Below are 17,837 nucleotides of genomic sequence, written 5' to 3'. Positions count from 1 at the left end.
TATTCGCTAAGGCGGCGACTTATTTCTAATTTGCTAACGTGTCGGATCGGTTGTGAGGTTGGACTAGATTTTTACGAGCGAGCGGAGCGAGCGAGCAACGATTACAATTTCCAAGCTATACATATACCTTATATTACCTTGCATATATTTCCTGTTATTGCCTAGTTTTGTCAGCGATTTCGGACCACACGTTGCACTGTACTATGTGAAAATATTACTATTTATGTAAAACTATTGATGAAATGTAAACTTTCGTCAGTACGCAATTCGATAAAGACTTCCGGCTCCTCGGGCTGGTGCGAATATTTCAATGTCCCTATGTGCCAAACCGTTAGTTTGTGACACACCTTTACGCGACCCTCGCTCGCTGCGCTCGCTCGAAAGCTATAGCCTAACCTAAAACCAATCCCTCTTGCGTTCGTTATTCGATAAGGCGTCGACTTATTTCTAATTTGCTAACGTGTCGGATCGGTTGTGAGGTTGGACTAGATTTTTACGAGCGAGCGGAGCGAGCGAGCAACGATTACAATTTCCAAGCTATACATATACCTTATATTACCTTGTATATATTTCCTGTTATTGCCTAATTTTGTCAGCGATTTCGGACCACACGTTGCACTCTACTATGTGGAAATATTACTATTTATGTAAAACTATTGATAAACTGTAAACTTTCGTCAGTACGCAATTCGATAAAGACTTCCGTCTCCTCGGGCTGGTGCGAATATTTCAATGTCCCTATGTGCCAAACCGTTGGTTTGTGACACACCTTTACGCGACCCTCGCTCGCTGCGCTCGCTCGAAAACTATAGCCTAACCTAAAACCAATCCCTCTTGCGTTCGTTATTCGATAAGGCGGCGACTTATTTCAAATTTGCTAACGTGGCGGATCGGTTGTGAGGTTGGACTGGATTTTTACGAGCGAGCGGAGCGAGCGAGCTACGATTACAATTTCCACGCTATACATATACCTTATATTACCTTGCATATATTTCCTGTTATTGCCTAATTTTGTCAGGGATTTCGGACCACACGTTGCACTGTACTATGTGAAAATATTACTATTTATGTAAAGCTATTGATGAAATGTAAACTTTCGTCAGTACGCAATTCGATAAAGACTTCCGGCTCCTCGGGCTGGTGCGAATATTTCAATGTCCCTATGTGCCAAACCGTTGGTTTGTGACACACCTTTACGCGACCCTCGCTCGCTGCGCTCGCTCGAATACTATAGCCTAACCTAAAACCAATCCCTCTTGCGTTCGTTATTCGATAAGGCGGCGACTTATTTCTAATTTGCTAACGTGTCGGATCGGTTGTGAGGTTGGACTAGATTTATACGAGCGAGAGGAGCGAGCGAGCTACGATTACAATTTCCACGCTATACATATACCTTATATTGCCTTGTATATATTTCCGGTTTTTGCCTAATTTAGTCAGCGATATCGGACCACACGTTGCACTGTACTATGTGAAAATATTACTATTTATGTAAAACTATTGATGAAATGTAAACTTTTGTCAGTATGCAATTCGATAAAGACTTGCGGTTCCTCGGGCTGGTGCGAATATTTCAATGTCCCTATGTTCCAAACCGTTGGTTTGTGACACACAATTACGTGTCCCTCACTCGCTGCGCTCGCTCGAACACCATAGGCTAACCTAAAACCAATCCCTCTTGCGTTCGTTATTCGATAAGGCGGCGACTTATTTCAAATTTGCTAACGTGTCGGATCGGTTGTGAGGTTCGACTAGATTTAAACGAGCGAGCGGAGCGAGCGAGCTACGATTACAATTTCCCAGCTATACATATACCGTATATTACCTTGCATATATTTCCTGTTATTGCCTAATTTAGTCAGCGATTTCGGACCACACGTTGCACTGTACTATGTGGAAATATTACTATTTATGTAAAACTATTGATAAACTGTAAACTTTCGTCAGTACGCAATTCGATAAAGACTTCCGGCTCCTCGGGCTGGTGCGAATATTTCAATGTCCCTATGTGCCAAACCGTTGGTTTGTGACACACCTTTACGCGACCCTCGCTCGCTGCGCTCGCTCGAAAACTATAGCCTAACCTAAAACCAATCCCTCTTGCGTTCGTTATTCGATAAGGCGGCGACTTATTTCTAATTTGCTAACGTGTCGGATCGGTTGTGAGGTTGGACTAGATTTTTACGAGCGAGCGGAGTGAGCGAGCAACGATTACAATTTCCAAGCTATACATATACCTTATATTACCTTGCATATATTTCCTGTTATTGCCTAATTTTGTCAGGGATTTCGGACCACACGTTGCACTGTACTATGTGAAAATATTACTATTTATGTAAAGCTATTGATGAAATGTAAACTTTCGTCAGTACGCAATTCGATAAAGACTTCCGGCTCCTCGGGCTGGTGCGAATATTTCAATGTCCCTATGTGCCAAACCGTTAGTTTGTGACACACCTTTACGCGACCCTCGCTCGCTGCGCTCGCTCGAAAACTATAGCCTAACCTAAAACCAATCACTCTTGCGTTCGTTATTCGATAAGGCGGCGACTTATTTCTAATTTGCTAACGTGTCGGATCGGTTGTGAGGTTGGACTAGATTTATACGAGCGAGCGGAGCGAGCGAGCTACGATTACAATTTCCACGCGATACATATACCTTATATTGCCTTGTATATATTTCCGGTTTTTGCCTAATTTAGTCAGCGATATCGGACCACACGTTGCACTGTACTATGTGAAAATATTACTATTTATGTAAAACTATTGATGAAATGTAAACTTTTGTCAGTATGCAATTCGATAAAGACTTGCGGTTCCTCGGGCTGGTGCGAATATTTCAATGTCCCTATGTTCCAAACCGTTGGTTTGTGACACACAATTACACGTCCCTCACTCGCTGCGCTCGCTCGAACACCATAGGCTAACCTAAAACCAATCCCTCTTGCGTTCGTTATTCGACAAGGAGGCGACTTATTTCAAATTTGCTAACGTGTTGGATCGGTTGTGAGGTTGGACTAGATTTTTACGAGCGAGCGGAGCGAGCGAGCAACGATTACAATTTCCAAGCTATACATATACCTTATATTGCCTTGCATATATTTCCGGTTTTTGCCTAATTTAGTCAGCGATATCGGACCACACGTTGCACTGTACTATGTGGAAATATTACTATTTATGTAAAACTATTGATGAAATGTAAACTTTCGTCAGTACGCAATTCGATAAAGACTTCCGGCTCCTCGGGCTGGTGCGAATATTTCAATGTCCCTATGTGCCAAACCGTTAGTTTGTGACACACCTTTACGCGACCCTCGCTCGCTGCGCTCGCTCGAAAACTATAGCCTAACCTAAAACCAATCCCTCTTGCGTTCGTTATTCGATAAGGCGGCGACTTATTTCTAATTTGCTAACGTGTCGGATCGGTTGTGAGGTTGGACTAGATTTTTACGAGCGAGCGGAGCGAGCGAGCAACGATTACAATTTCCAAGCTATACATATACCTTATATTACCTTGCATATATTTCCTGTTATTGCCTAATTTTGTCAGCGATTTCGGACCACACGTTGCACTGTACTATGTGAAAATATTACTATTTATGTAAAACTATTGATGAAATGTAAACTTTTGTCAGTATGCAATTCGATAAAGACTTGCGGTTCCTCGGGCTGGTGCGAATATTTCAATGTCCCTATGTTCCAAACCGTTGGTTTGTGACACACAATTACGTGTCCCTCACTCGCTGCGCTCGCTCGAACACCATAGGCTAACCTAAAACCAATCCCTCTTGCGTTCGTTATTCGATAAGGCGGCGACTTATTTCAAATTTGCTAACGTGTCGGATCGGTTGTGAGGTTCGACTAGATTTAAACGAGCGAGCGGAGCGAGCGAGCTACGATTACAATTTCCCAGCTATACATATACCGTATATTACCTTGCATATATTTCCTGTTATTGCCTAATTTAGTCAGCGATTTCGGACCACACGTTGCACTGTACTATGTGGAAATATTACTATTTATGTAAAACTATTGATAAACTGTAAACTTTCGTCAGTACGCAATTCGATAAAGACTTCCGGCTCCTCGGGCTGGTGCGAATATTTCAATGTCCCTATGTGCCAAACCGTTGGTTTGTGACACACCTTTACGCGACCCTCGCTCGCTGCGCTCGCTCGAAAACTATAGCCTAACCTAAAACCAATCCCTCTTGCGTTCGTTATTCGATAAGGCGGCGACTTATTTCTAATTTGCTAACGTGTCGGATCGGTTGTGAGGTTGGACTAGATTTTTACGAGCGAGCGGAGTGAGCGAGCAACGATTACAATTTCCAAGCTATACATATACCTTATATTACCTTGCATATATTTCCTTTTATTGCCTAATTTTGTCAGGGATTTCGGACCACACGTTGCACTGTACTATGTGAAAATATTACTATTTATGTAAAGCTATTGATGAAATGTAAACTTTCGTCAGTACGCAATTCGATAAAGACTTCCGGCTCCTCGGGCTGGTGCGAATATTTCAATGTCCCTATGTGCCAAACCGTTAGTTTGTGACACACCTTTACGCGACCCTCGCTCGCTGCGCTCGCTCGAAAACTATAGCCTAACCTAAAACCAATCACTCTTGCGTTCGTTATTCGATAAGGCGGCGACTTATTTCTAATTTGCTAACGTGTCGGATCGGTTGTGAGGTTGGACTAGATTTTTACGAGCGAGCGGAGCGAGCGAGCAACGATTACAATTTCCAAGCTATACATATACCTTATATTACCTTGCATATATTTCCTGTTATTGCCTAATTTTGTCAGCGATTTCGGACCACACGTTGCACTGTACTATGTGAAAATATTACTATTTATGTAAAACTATTGATGAAATGTAAACTTTTGTCAGTATGCAATTCGATAAAGACTTGCGGTTCCTCGGGCTGGTGCGAATATTTTAATGTCCCTATGTTCCAAACCGTTGGTTTGTGACACACAATTACACGTCCCTCACTCGCTGCGCTCGCTCGAACACCATAGGCTAACCTAAAACCAATCCCTCTTGCGTTCGTTATTCGACAAGGAGGCGACTTATTTCAAATTTGCTAACGTGTTGGATCGGTTGTGAGGTTGGACTAGATTTTTACGAGCGAGCGGAGCGAGCGAGCAACGATTACAATTTCCAAGCTATACATATACCTTATATTACCTTGTATATATTTCCTGTTATTGCCTAATTTTGTCAGCGATTTCGGACCACACGTTGCACTCTACTATGTGGAAATATTACTATTTATGTAAAACTATTGATAAACTGTAAACTTTCGTCAGTACGCAATTCGATAAAGACTTCCGGCTCCTCGGGCTGGTGCGAATATTTCAATGTCCCTATGTGCCAAACCGTTGGTTTGTGACACACCTTTACGCGACGCTCGCTCGCTGCGCTCGCTCGAAAACTATAGCCTAACCTAAAACCAATCCCTCTTGCGTTCGTTATTCGATAAGGCGGCGACTTATTTCAAATTTGCTAACGTGTCGGATCGGTTGTGAGGTTGGACTGGATTTTTACGAGCGAGCGGAGCGAGCGAGCTACGATTACAATTTCCACGCTATACATATACCTTATATTGCCTTGCATATATTTCCGGTTTTTGCCTAATTTAGTCAGCGATATCGGACCACACGTTGCACTGTACTATGTGGAAATATTACTATTTATGTAAAACTATTGATAAACTATACACTTTCGTCAGTACGCAATTCGATAAAGACTTCCGGCTCCTCGGGCTGGTGCGAATATTTCAATGTCCCTATGTGCCAAACCGTTGGTTTGTGACACACCTTTACGCGACCCTCGCTCGCTGCGCTCGCTCGAAAACTATAGCCTAACCTAAAACCAATCCCTCTTGCGTTCGTTATTCGATAAGGCGGCGACTTATTTCTAATTTGCTAACGTGTCGGATCGGTTGTGAGGTTGGACTAGATTTATACGAGCGAGCGGAGCGAGCGAGCTACGATTACAATTTCCACGCGATACATATACCTTATATTGCCTTGTATATATTTCCGGTTTTTGCCTAATTTAGTCAGCGATATCGGACCACACGTTGCACTGTACTATGTGAAAATATTACTATTTATGTAAAACTATTGATGAAATGTAAACTTTTGTCAGTATGCAATTCGATAAAGACTTGCGGTTCCTCGGGCTGGTGCGAATATTTCAATGTCCCTATGTTCCAAACCGTTGGTTTGTGACACACAATTACACGTCCCTCACTCGCTGCGCTCGCTCGAACACCATAGGCTAACCTAAAACCAATCCCTCTTGCGTTCGTTATTCGACAAGGAGGCGACTTATTTCAAATTTGCTAACGTGTTGGATCGGTTGTGAGGTTGGACTAGATTTTTACGAGCGAGCGGAGCGAGCGAGCAACGATTACAATTTCCAAGCTATACATATACCTTATATTGCCTTGCATATATTTCCGGTTTTTGCCTAATTTAGTCAGCGATATCGGACCACACGTTGCACTGTACTATGTGGAAATATTACTATTTATGTAAAACTATTGATGAAATGTAAACTTTCGTCAGTACGCAATTCGATAAAGACTTCCGGCTCCTCGGGCTGGTGCGAATATTTCAATGTCCCTATGTGCCAAACCGTTAGTTTGTGACACACCTTTACGCGTACCTCGCTCGCTGCGCTCGCTCGAAAACTATAGCCTAACCTAAAACCAATCCCTCTTGCGTTCGTTATTCGATAAGGCGGCGACTTATTTCTAATTTGCTAACGTGTCGGATCGGTTGTGAGGTTGGACTAGATTTTTACGAGCGAGCGGAGCGAGCGAGCAACGATTACAATTTCCAAGCTATACATATACCTTATATTACCTTGCATATATTTCCTGTTATTGCCTAATTTTGTCAGCGATTTCGGACCACACGTTGCACTGTACTATGTGAAAATATTACTATTTATGTAAAACCATTGATGAAATGTAAACTTTTGTCAGTATGCAATTCGATAAAGACTTGCGGTTCCTCGGGCTGGTGCGAATATTTCAATGTCCCTATGTTCCAAACCGTTGGTTTGTGACACACCTTTAGGCGACCCTCGCTCGCTGCGCTCGCTCGAAAACTATAGCCTAACCTAAAACCAATCCCTCTTGCGTTCGTTATTCGATAAGGCGGCGACTTATTTCTAATTTGCTAACGTGTCGGATCGGTTGTGAGGTTGGACTAGATTTTTACGAGCGAGCGGAGCGAGCGAGCACTGATTACAATTTCCAAGCTATACATATACCTTATATTACCTTGCATATATTTCCTGTTATTGCCTAGTTTTGTCAGCGATTTCGGACCACACGTTGCACTGTACTATGTGAAAATATTACTATTTATGTAAAACTATTGATGAAATGTAAACTTTCGTCAGTACGCAATTCGATAAAGACTTCCGGCTCCTCGGGCTGGTGCGAATATTTCAATGTCCCTATGTGCCAAACCGTTGGTTTGTGACACACCTTTACGCGACCCTCGCTCGCTGCGCTCGCTCGAAAACTATAGCCTAACCTAAAACCAATCCCTCTTGCGTTCGTTATTCGATAAGGCGGCGACTTATTTCTAATTTGCTAACGTGTCGGATCGGTTGTGAGGTTGGACTAGATTTTTACGAGCGAGCGGAGCGAGCGAGCAACGATTACAATTTCCAAGCTATACATATACCTTATATTACCTTGTATATATTTCCTGTTATTGCCTAATTTTGTCAGCGATTTCGGACCACACGTTGCACTCTACTATGTGGAAATATTACTATTTATGTAAAACTATTGATAAACTGTAAACTTTCGTCAGTACGCAATTCGATAAAGACTTCCGTCTCCTCGGGCTGGTGCGAATATTTCAATGTCCCTATGTGCCAAACCGTTGGTTTGTGACACACCTTTACGCGTCCCTCGCTCGCTGCGCTCGCTCGAAAACTATAGCCTAACCTAAAACCAATCCCTCTTGCGTTCGTTATTCGATAAGGCGGCGACTTATTTCAAATTTGCTAACGTGTCGGATCGGTTGTGAGGTTGGACTGGATTTTTACGAGCGAGCGGAGCGAGCGAGCTACGATTACAATTTCCACGCTATACATATACCTTATATTACCTTGCATATATTTCCTGTTATTGCCTAATTTTGTCAGGGATTTCGGACCACACGTTGCACTGTACTATGTGAAAATATTACTATTTATGTAAAGCTATTGATGAAATGTAAACTTTCGTCAGTACGCAATTCGATAAAGACTTCCGGCTCCTCGGGCTGGTGCGAATATTTCAATGTCCCTATGTGCCAAACCGTTAGTTTGTGACACACCTTTACGCGACCCTCGCTCGCTGCGCTCGCTCGAAAACTATAGCCTAACCTAAAACCAATCACTCTTGCGTTCGTTATTCGATAAGGCGGCGACTTATTTCTAATTTGCTAACGTGTCGGATCGGTTGTGAGGTTGGACTAGATTTTTACGAGCGAGCGGAGCGAGCGAGCAACGATTACAATTTCCAAGCTATACATATACCGTATATTACCTTGCATATATTTCCTGTTATTGCTTAATTTTGTCAGCGATTTCGGACCACACGTTGCACTGTACTATGTGAAAATATTATTATTTATGTAAAACTATTGATGAAATGTAAACTTTTGTCAGTATGCAATTCGATAAAGACTTGCGGTTCCTCGGGCTGGTGCGAATATTTTAATGTCCCTATGTTCCAAACCGTTGGTTTGTGACACACAATTACACGTCCCTCACTCGCTGCGCTCGCTCGAACACCATAGGCTAACCTAAAACCAATCCCTCTTGCGTTCGTTATTCGACAAGGAGGCGACTTATTTCAAATTTGCTAACGTGTTGGATCGGTTGTGAGGTTGGACTAGATTTTTACGAGCGAGCGGAGCGAGCGAGCAACGATTACAATTTCCAAGCTATACATATACCTTATATTACCTTGTATATATTTCCTGTTATTGCCTAATTTTGTCAGCGATTTCGGACCACACGTTGCACTCTACTATGTGGAAATATTACTATTTATGTAAAACCATTGATGAAATGTAAACTTTTGTCAGTATGCAATTCGATAAAGACTTGCGGTTCCTCGGGCTGGTGCGAATATTTCAATGTCCCTATGTTCCAAACCGTTGGTTTGTGACACACCTTTAGGCGACCCTCGCTCGCTGCGCTCGCTCGAAAACTATAGCCTAACCTAAAACCAATCCCTCTTGCGTTCGTTATTCGATAAGGCGGCGACTTATTTCTAATTTGCTAACGTGTCGGATCGGTTGTGAGGTTGGACTAGATTTTTACGAGCGAGCGGAGCGAGCGAGCACTGATTACAATTTCCAAGCTATACATATACCTTATATTACCTTGCATATATTTCCTGTTATTGCCTAGTTTTGTCAGCGATTTCGGACCACACGTTGCACTGTACTATGTGAAAATATTACTATTTATGTAAAACTATTGATGAAATGTAAACTTTCGTCAGTACGCAATTCGATAAAGACTTCCGGCTCCTCGGGCTGGTGCGAATATTTCAATGTCCCTATGTGCCAAACCGTTAGTTTGTGACACACCTTTACGCGACCCTCGCTCGCTGCGCTCGCTCGAAAACTATAGCCTAACCTAAAACCAATCCCTCTTGCGTTCGTTATTCGATAAGGCGGCGACTTATTTCTAATTTGCTAACGTGTCGGATCGGTTGTGAGGTTGGACTAGATTTTTACGAGCGAGCGGAGCGAGCGAGCAACGATTACAATTTCCAAGCTATACATATACCTTATATTACCTTGTATATATTTCCTGTTATTGCCTAATTTTGTCAGCGATTTCGGACCACACGTTGCACTGTACTATGTGGAAATATTACTATTTATGTAAAACTATTGATAAACTGTAAACTTTCGTCAGTACGCAATTCGATAAAGACTTCCGTCTCCTCGGGCTGGTGCGAATATTTCAATGTCCCTATGTGCCAAACCGTTGGTTTGTGACACACCTTTACGCGACCCTCGCTCGCTGCGCTCGCTCGAAAACTATAGCCTAACCTAAAACCAATCCCTCTTGCGTTCGTTATTCGATAAGGCGGCGACTTATTTCAAATTTGCTAACGTGTCGGATCGGTTGTGAGGTTGGACTGGATTTTTACGAGCGAGCGGAGCGAGCGAGCTACGATTACAATTTCCACGCTATACATATACCTTATATTACCTTGCATATATTTCCTGTTATTGCCTAATTTTGTCAGGGATTTCGGACCACACGTTGCACTGTACTATGTGAAAATATTACTATTTATGTAAAGCTATTGATGAAATGTAAACTTTCGTCAGTACGCAATTCGATAAAGACTTCCGGCTCCTCGGGCTGGTGCGAATATTTCAATGTCCCTATGTGCCAAACCGTTAGTTTGTGACACACCTTTACGCGACCCTCGCTCGCTGCGCTCGCTCGAAAACTATAGCCTAACCTAAAACCAATCACTCTTGCGTTCGTTATTCGATAAGGCGGCGACTTATTTCTAATTTGCTAACGTGTCGGATCGGTTGTGAGGTTGGACTAGATTTTTACGAGCGAGCGGAGCGAGCGAGCAACGATTACAATTTCCAAGCTATACATATACCTTATATTACCTTGCATATATTTCCTGTTATTGCTTAATTTTGTCAGCGATTTCGGACCACACGTTGCACTGTACTATGTGAAAATATTACTATTTATGTAAAACTATTGATGAAATGTAAACTTTTGTCAGTATGCAATTCGATAAAGACTTGCGGTTCCTCGGGCTGGTGCGAATATTTCAATGTCCCTATGTGCCAAACCGTTGGTTTGTGACACACCTTTACGCGACCCTCGCTCGCTGCGCTCGCTCGAAAACTATAGCCTAACCTAAAACCAATCCCTCTTGCGTTCGTTATTCGATAAGGCGGCGACTTATTTCAAATTTGCTAACGTGGCGGATCGGTTGTGAGGTTGGACTGGATTTTTACGAGCGAGCGGAGCGAGCGAGCTACGATTACAATTTCCACGCTATACATATACCTTATATTACCTTGCATATATTTCCTGTTATTGCCTAATTTTGTCAGGGATTTCGGACCACACGTTGCACTGTACTATGTGAAAATATTACTATTTATGTAAAGCTATTGATGAAATGTAAACTTTCGTCAGTACGCAATTCGATAAAGACTTCCGGCTCCTCGGGCTGGTGCGAATATTTCAATGTCCCTATGTGCCAAACCGTTGGTTTGTGACACACCTTTACGCGACCCTCGCTCGCTGCGCTCGCTCGAATACTATAGCCTAACCTAAAACCAATCCCTCTTGCGTTCGTTATTCGATAAGGCGGCGACTTATTTCTAATTTGCTAACGTGTCGGATCGGTTGTGAGGTTGGACTAGATTTATACGAGCGAGAGGAGCGAGCGAGCTACGATTACAATTTCCACGCTATACATATACCTTATATTGCCTTGTATATATTTCCGGTTTTTGCCTAATTTAGTCAGCGATATCGGACCACACGTTGCACTGTACTATGTGAAAATATTACTATTTATGTAAAACTATTGATGAAATGTAAACTTTTGTCAGTATGCAATTCGATAAAGACTTGCGGTTCCTCGGGCTGGTGCGAATATTTCAATGTCCCTATGTTCCAAACCGTTGGTTTGTGACACACAATTACGTGTCCCTCACTCGCTGCGCTCGCTCGAACACCATAGGCTAACCTAAAACCAATCCCTCTTGCGTTCGTTATTCGATAAGGCGGCGACTTATTTCAAATTTGCTAACGTGTCGGATCGGTTGTGAGGTTCGACTAGATTTAAACGAGCGAGCGGAGCGAGCGAGCTACGATTACAATTTCCCAGCTATACATATACCGTATATTACCTTGCATATATTTCCTGTTATTGCCTAATTTAGTCAGCGATTTCGGACCACACGTTGCACTGTACTATGTGGAAATATTACTATTTATGTAAAACTATTGATAAACTGTAAACTTTCGTCAGTACGCAATTCGATAAAGACTTCCGGCTCCTCGGGCTGGTGCGAATATTTCAATGTCCCTATGTGCCAAACCGTTGGTTTGTGACACACCTTTACGCGACCCTCGCTCGCTGCGCTCGCTCGAAAACTATAGCCTAACCTAAAACCAATCCCTCTTGCGTTCGTTATTCGATAAGGCGGCGACTTATTTCTAATTTGCTAACGTGTCGGATCGGTTGTGAGGTTGGACTAGATTTTTACGAGCGAGCGGAGTGAGCGAGCAACGATTACAATTTCCAAGCTATACATATACCTTATATTACCTTGCATATATTTCCTGTTATTGCCTAATTTTGTCAGGGATTTCGGACCACACGTTGCACTGTACTATGTGAAAATATTACTATTTATGTAAAGCTATTGATGAAATGTAAACTTTCGTCAGTACGCAATTCGATAAAGACTTCCGGCTCCTCGGGCTGGTGCGAATATTTCAATGTCCCTATGTGCCAAACCGTTAGTTTGTGACACACCTTTACGCGACCCTCGCTCGCTGCGCTCGCTCGAAAACTATAGCCTAACCTAAAACCAATCACTCTTGCGTTCGTTATTCGATAAGGCGGCGACTTATTTCTAATTTGCTAACGTGTCGGATCGGTTGTGAGGTTGGACTAGATTTATACGAGCGAGCGGAGCGAGCGAGCTACGATTACAATTTCCACGCGATACATATACCTTATATTGTCTTGTATATATTTCCGGTTTTTGCCTAATTTAGTCAGCGATATCGGACCACACGTTGCACTGTACTATGTGGAAATATTACTATTTATGTAAAACTATTGATGAAATGTAAACTTTCGTCAGTACGCAATTCGATAAAGACTTCCGGCTCCTCGGGCTGGTGCGAATATTTCAATGTCCCTATGTGCCAAACCGTTAGTTTGTGACACACCTTTACGCGACCCTCGCTCGCTGCGCTCGCTCGAAAACTATAGCCTAACCTAAAACCAATCCCTCTTGCGTTCGTTATTCGATAAGGCGGCGACTTATTTCTAATTTGCTAACGTGTCGGATCGGTTGTGAGGTTGGACTAGATTTTTACGAGCGAGCGGAGCGAGCGAGCAACGATTACAATTTCCAAGCTATACATATACCTTATATTACCTTGCATATATTTCCTGTTATTGCCTAATTTTGTCAGCGATTTCGGACCACACGTTGCACTGTACTATGTGAAAATATTACTATTTATGTAAAACTATTGATGAAATGTAAACTTTTGTCAGTATGCAATTCGATAAAGACTTGCGGTTCCTCGGGCTGGTGCGAATATTTCAATGTCCCTATGTTCCAAACCGTTGGTTTGTGACACACAATTACGTGTCCCTCACTCGCTGCGCTCGCTCGAACACCATAGGCTAACCTAAAACCAATCCCTCTTGCGTTCGTTATTCGATAAGGCGGCGACTTATTTCAAATTTGCTAACGTGTCGGATCGGTTGTGAGGTTCGACTAGATTTAAACGAGCGAGCGGAGCGAGCGAGCTACGATTACAATTTCCCAGCTATACATATACCGTATATTACCTTGCATATATTTCCTGTTATTGCCTAATTTAGTCAGCGATTTCGGACCACACGTTGCACTGTACTATGTGGAAATATTACTATTTATGTAAAACTATTGATAAACTGTAAACTTTCGTCAGTACGCAATTCGATAAAGACTTCCGGCTCCTCGGGCTGGTGCGAATATTTCAATGTCCCTATGTGCCAAACCGTTGGTTTGTGACACACCTTTACGCGACCCTCGCTCGCTGCGCTCGCTCGAAAACTATAGCCTAACCTAAAACCAATCCCTCTTGCGTTCGTTATTCGATAAGGCGGCGACTTATTTCTAATTTGCTAACGTGTCGGATCGGTTGTGAGGTTGGACTAGATTTTTACGAGCGAGCGGAGTGAGCGAGCAACGATTACAATTTCCAAGCTATACATATACCTTATATTACCTTGCATATATTTCCTGTTATTGCCTAATTTTGTCAGGGATTTCGGACCACACGTTGCACTGTACTATGTGAAAATATTACTATTTATGTAAAGCTATTGATGAAATGTAAACTTTCGTCAGTACGCAATTCGATAAAGACTTCCGGCTCCTCGGGCTGGTGCGAATATTTCAATGTCCCTATGTGCCAAACCGTTAGTTTGTGACACACCTTTACGCGACCCTCGCTCGCTGCGCTCGCTCGAAAACTATAGCCTAACCTAAAACCAATCACTCTTGCGTTCGTTATTCGATAAGGCGGCGACTTATTTCTAATTTGCTAACGTGTCGGATCGGTTGTGAGGTTGGACTAGATTTTTACGAGCGAGCGGAGCGAGCGAGCAACGATTACAATTTCCAAGCTATACATATACCTTATATTACCTTGCATATATTTCCTGTTATTGCCTAATTTTGTCAGCGATTTCGGACCACACGTTGCACTGTACTATGTGAAAATATTACTATTTATGTAAAACTATTGATGAAATGTAAACTTTTGTCAGTATGCAATTCGATAAAGACTTGCGGTTCCTCGGGCTGGTGCGAATATTTTAATGTCCCTATGTTCCAAACCGTTGGTTTGTGACACACAATTACACGTCCCTCACTCGCTGCGCTCGCTCGAACACCATAGGCTAACCTAAAACCAATCCCTCTTGCGTTCGTTATTCGACAAGGAGGCGACTTATTTCAAATTTGCTAACGTGTTGGATCGGTTGTGAGGTTGGACTAGATTTTTACGAGCGAGCGGAGCGAGCGAGCAACGATTACAATTTCCAAGCTATACATATACCTTATATTACCTTGTATATATTTCCTGTTATTGCCTAATTTTGTCAGCGATTTCGGAACACACGTTGCACTCTACTATGTGGAAATATTACTATTTATGTAAAACTATTGATAAACTGTAAACTTTCGTCAGTACGCAATTCGATAAAGACTTCCGGCTCCTCGGGCTGGTGCGAATATTTCAATGTCCCTATGTGCCAAACCGTTGGTTTGTGACACACCTTTACGCGACGCTCGCTCGCTGCGCTCGCTCGAAAACTATAGCCTAACCTAAAACCAATCCCTCTTGCGTTCGTTATTCGATAAGGCGGCGACTTATTTCAAATTTGCTAACGTGTCGGATCGGTTGTGAGGTTGGACTGGATTTTTACGAGCGAGCGGAGCGAGCGAGCTACGATTACAATTTCCACGCTATACATATACCTTATATTGCCTTGCATATATTTCCGGTTTTTGCCTAATTTAGTCAGCGATATCGGACCACACGTTGCACTGTACTATGTGGAAATATTACTATTTATGTAAAACTATTGATAAACTGTAAACTTTCGTCAGTACGCAATTCGATAAAGACTTCCGGCTCCTCGGGCTGGTGCGAATATTTCAATGTCCCTATGTGCCAAACCGTTGGTTTGTGACACACCTTTACGCGACCCTCGCTCGCTGCGCTCGCTCGAAAACTATAGCCTAACCTAAAACCAATCCCTCTTGCGTTCGTTATTCGATAAGGCGGCGACTTATTTCTAATTTGCTAACGTGTCGGATCGGTTGTGAGGTTGGACTAGATTTATACGAGCGAGCGGAGCGAGCGAGCTACGATTACAATTTCCACGCGATACATATACCTTATATTGCCTTGTATATATTTCCGGTTTTTGCCTAATTTAGTCAGCGATATCGGACCACACGTTGCACTGTACTATGTGAAAATATTACTATTTATGTAAAACTATTGATGAAATGTAAACTTTTGTCAGTATGCAATTCGATAAAGACTTGCGGTTCCTCGGGCTGGTGCGAATATTTCAATGTCCCTATGTTCCAAACCGTTGGTTTGTGACACACAATTACACGTCCCTCACTCGCTGCGCTCGCTCGAACACCATAGGCTAACCTAAAACCAATCCCTCTTGCGTTCGTTATTCGACAAGGAGGCGACTTATTTCAAATTTGCTAACGTGTTGGATCGGTTGTGAGGTTGGACTAGATTTTTACGAGCGAGCGGAGCGAGCGAGCAACGATTACAATTTCCAAGCTATACATATACCTTATATTGCCTTGCATATATTTCCGGTTTTTGCCTAATTTAGTCAGCGATATCGGACCACACGTTGCACTGTACTATGTGGAAATATTACTATTTATGTAAAACTATTGATGAAATGTAAACTTTCGTCAGTACCCAATTCGATAAAGACTTCCGGCTCCTCGGGCTGGTGCGAATATTTGAATGTCCCTATGTGCCAAACCGTTAGTTTGTGACACACCTTTACGCGACCCTCGCTCGCTGCGCTCGCTCGAAAACTATAGCCTAACCTAAAACCAATCCCTCTTGCGTTCGTTATTCGATAAGGCGGCGACTTATTTCTAATTTGCTAACGTGTCGGATCGGTTGTGAGGTTGGACTAGATTTTTACGAGCGAGCGGAGCGAGCGAGCAACGATTACAATTTCCAAGCTATACATATACCTTATATTACCTTGCATATATTTCCTGTTATTGCCTAATTTTGTCAGCGATTTCGGACCACACGTTGCACTGTACTATGTGAAAATATTACTATTTATGTAAAACCATTGATGAAATGTAAACTTTTGTCAGTATGCAATTCGATAAAGACTTGCGGTTCCTCGGGCTGGTGCGAATATTTCAATGTCCCTATGTTCCAAACCGTTGGTTTGTGACACACCTTTAGGCGACCCTCGCTCGCTGCGCTCGCTCGAAAACTATAGCCTAACCTAAAACCAATCCCTCTTGCGTTCGTTATTCGATAAGGCGGCGACTTATTTCTAATTTGCTAACGTGTCGGATCGGTTGTGAGGTTGGACTAGATTTTTACGAGCGAGCGGAGCGAGCGAGCACTGATTACAATTTCCAAGCTATACATATACCTTATATTACCTTGCATATATTTCCTGTTATTGCCTAGTTTTGTCAGCGATTTCGGACCACACGTTGCACTGTACTATGTGAAAATATTACTATTTATGTAAAACTATTGATGAAATGTAAACTTTCGTCAGTACGCAATTCGATAAAGACTTCCGGCTCCTCGGGCTGGTGCGAATATTTCAATGTCCCTATGTGCCAAACCGTTGGTTTGTGACACACCTTTACGCGACCCTCGCTCGCTGCGCTCGCTCGAAAACTATAGCCTAACCTAAAACCAATCCCTCTTGCGTTCGTTATTCGATAAGGCGGCGACTTATTTCTAATTTGCTAACGTGTCGGATCGGTTGTGAGGTTGGACTAGATTTTTACGAGCGAGCGGAGCGAGCGAGCAACGATTACAATTTCCAAGCTATACATATACCTTATATTACCTTGTATATATTTCCTGTTATTGCCTAATTTTGTCAGCGATTTCGGACCACACGTTGCACTCTACTATGTGGAAATATTACTATTTATGTAAAACTATTGATAAACTGTAAACTTTCGTCAGTACGCAATTCGATAAAGACTTCCGTCTCCTCGGGCTGGTGCGAATATTTCAATGTCCCTATGTGCCAAACCGTTGGTTTGTGACACACCTTTACGCGACCCTCGCTCGCTGCGCTCGCTCGAAAACTATAGCCTAACCTAAAACCAATCCCTCTTGCGTTCGTTATTCGATAAGGCGGCGACTTATTTCAAATTTGCTAACGTGTCGGATCGGTTGTGAGGTTGGACTGGATTTTTACGAGCGAGCGGAGCGAGCGAGCTACGATTACAATTTCCA

This window comes from Bombus terrestris, unplaced genomic scaffold (genome assembly GCF_910591885.1).
Source record: "Bombus terrestris unplaced genomic scaffold, iyBomTerr1.2, whole genome shotgun sequence".
In the NCBI taxonomy this organism is placed as follows: Eukaryota; Metazoa; Arthropoda; class Insecta; order Hymenoptera; family Apidae; genus Bombus; species Bombus terrestris.
This window is presented reverse-complemented; position numbering follows the sequence as displayed.